Source organism: Lepisosteus platostomus, chromosome 24, assembly GCF_059453375.1.
Source record: "Lepisosteus platostomus isolate fLepPlt1 chromosome 24, fLepPlt1.hap1, whole genome shotgun sequence".
Taxonomy (NCBI): Eukaryota; Metazoa; Chordata; class Actinopteri; order Semionotiformes; family Lepisosteidae; genus Lepisosteus; species Lepisosteus platostomus.
In genome coordinates, this window is record NC_142634.1 from 16528717 (window position 1) to 16532136 (window position 3420).

Here is a 3420-nt window from a genome sequence, read left to right on the forward strand (position 1 = left end):
CAACACCCTAACCAACGCAGTTTCCCTTGAACTACTGTGACAAGTCAATATGGAAAGTGGGAAAAACAGCTGACGGACTCAGTGGAGCATTCTCTGCGCTCCACCAAACAAGTCAATATCGGTGACTATCCGCAAGACGAGAGGGGAGCTGAGCGCCCTCTCAACTCGAGCGCATAATGAGAAATACGGAAAAGCTGTCAGAAGACTCAGCATTGGAGAGAGGTCAGTAAAACGGGGTGATCCTCGCTCTGTGGACAGAGCAGGAGAGCCTGTCAGACAGCCAAAGAATGAAAGGCCAGTACGTCACTTAGACAGAGTCCCCCGACTCACTTTTTGGATGAAATCAGGAGAATCTTGAATCTGCTGTAAACCGAGAACAGGAAAAATTCATTCGGTATTACTACACCACAACATAATATAGGTCAGCCCACTCTCATGTACTGAGGAGCCTAGATTGTCACACTGTGTTCCCCTCACGATCCTATTTCATATCAAGTGTCAAATACCATCAGTGTGGCCAACTGGCATGACACCTGTGTCAGGCTCGGGCCATGGTCACGAAGTAGGTCAGGCTTTTATCGTTCAGTACAGTACTGTGCATCACAACGGTCATGTAAAAACTTGGGGGGGCTGGCAGGCCCCCCTGAAGTGACTGAGTTCAGCCTTGAACATACCCATGGCCCAGAGGCGCTGCTCTCTTGTTGACCGCTGAGACCTGTAGGTTTCTCGATTGTCACAAGGTTTGACATTCGAGACGTTAAAACACCTCGTCACCTGTGCCCAACTCTCTGACTAGTTTAGAGCTTATGAAATATTTGTATGGATCTTGGTCACGTGGTCACTTAATTAATTAAGCAAACGGATACCAAACATGTAATCGAAATTCAATCGGTATACTTTATTTCTTTAAAACGTACTGTACAGTATATGGACAGTCATGAATTTCTCTAGATGCCCAGTATATTTTGGAAACACGTTTCTTACAGTTAATCTGGACGGACGAGTGTTGTGTTTATATTGGGACGGAAGTAACTGAGGTCGCACACCCCATTGGACACTAACCGAACACTGTTGAAATGCTCTGTACAGTCCAATGCAAGCGATTCCTTGAAACTAAGAAAAATAAGCAAAGCAGTTCATTCATTCAATTCATACAAAAAAGATCACAGTAGCTTTCTAAATTAATGAAATATCAACCTCTTAAGAATTTTCTACTCTTAAGATTTCGATTCTTATTGTTTCCGGTAATAAGAGACGTGTAAAAATAATGATAATTAAAAAGGAATGTGTACGGCAATGCGTTTCATGTCTTTTAATTTCTACTTGTGATGCAAAAAGCGTCGCCGGAATCAGCCGACAGGTGGCGTCACGATCCTGATCAAAACGCTCCGATTATCGGAACCTGTCTACAGTAGCTGATGCCCGTCTGTAGTGTCCCAGTGACTCTGAGTGCAGGGATTGACCACAACAAACACCGCTCAAGAGCACATCATCATAAATAAAATCTGCTCTGCTGTTCGATAAGTAACACAGCGTTGGAAAGTCAGAGAATAGCGAAGAGCTACATCTACCAAGCGGCGTTTCGGGATTCACCTATCACGGCAAAACATATGACATGCTTTTGGAATGACTTCAATGGCACTTAAGTAATATATTTCTTCAGCCGTTCTCCTTGGGGTTTTCTTTAACTTTAAAGCAGCAATTAAAGATGAAAAAAGCAATAGGTCTCACAAGGAACTATTCAATCAAGCGTTTCTGACTGAATTCCCGGAGAGCTTCGTGCTCCTTATCTTCTAGTATCAGTTCCAGCCCGAGTAGAAAATGAAGCATTTCACGTAACTGTCCAATAGTGCATAAAGCGGTGAGAAAATTGATGGATGGGTGGATGTACATAAGATTTTTTCTTAACGTCTTTTCCCGTTATTTGCTTAACGCATACAATCCATTAGGTATTGTAAGCTGTATAGGGATAGGGCTCTTTTTATTGAATACACTACGTGTTCAATGAAGTATTTCCGTGCTACCAATCACCAGCAGAGGGACAGAGAGACCTATTGTTATAGCTGCGGTTTCAGTACAGCCAGTACAGTACCTTCAGGAACTTGGAAAACCAGGGTGTTAATGAGTCCCAGCCTCAGGCCTAAAGATTAAGAAAATGTATCTAAATGTACAGTAAATGTACTAGATGAAATCTATATTTAGATTTATAAATGTGACCAATTAATGTGACCAAGGAAAATGACTAATGCGGTAAAACAGCTTCTGCAGGGACTTTGAAGTCTGTTTAAGAGCTTACCTGAAAGTTCGCAGTCAACCTCTAGTACCAGATGCCTTTCCAATGTCTCCTGCCTTCTGTAGAAGAGATTGGCCAGCCATTATTTTTATCTGTGCGGATAACCTAGAGCTTTGAGCATTCTAGGCTAAGATGCACACTATCAAGGATTTAGAGGTAGCAATGGGGCAAGACATTTATAGATGTTCACCGAACATAGTTCCATGAACTGTACAGGTCCAAGCACAGCAGAATTTGACCTCCAGCTTGATGTAACTTAGAGAAGCACATTTAACACGTTCTGAAATAGCGTATGAATTCCCGGTGTTTAATGGGAATTTAAATGTAATTTCATGCATCGTATTTAGAATACTCTGACCGTGAGTAATGATCACATAAAGAGGTAGTTCGAACCTCCAAGAATATGAAACGCCTCACCTGTCACGCTCATCACAGTGGGCTGGGCTTGCATCTACAAGGTAGCCGGCCACACCAAACAATTGTCATTCCGTGCCGGTTACAGTGGCAAGTTGTTCGACAGGAGTCTTGTACCACCTGAGGGCTATTATCCACCTGCCCGCCCCAGGTGTTTCAAGACTACATAAGCGGTGGTCTGGCAGAGCTCAGGAAATCTGTCTCTAGCTTCACCCCAAGTTCCTGCTGTGTTTCCTGCACCCCGGTTCTCCCCAACTTCTCTTTCACTGGATGCTCCGTTTTGCGTCTCTTGGTTTCGAACTTGGCTCGTCTCCGTCTACAACCGTGGCCTGTGCTCGCTTTCTCTGCACCCGTCTGCCTCGGCTACCAGCTGCAAACGCCACGCTGCTTACTCTCACTGCTGTCAGCCTGGGTTTCTCTGGCTGCTCCCGGGTTTACTTCATTAAAACATATTACTGCTTTATTATCGTCCGCAGCGACACATTACAGTGAAACAAACCCAGGAGTAGGCGATGAGCATGACATTGCCAAGCTGTGTTGGATACGTACTACAATAAGTGCAATAATATGTTCATAGTCAATAATATACCCTCATCTACACAAGCTCAGCACATTCAAATAATAAGACATGCGTTTTATACAGATGAAATCCACAAATATCTGGGAACTACAGCCCCACTAGAGGCAAAAGTCAAAGCACATCAATCGGCAGG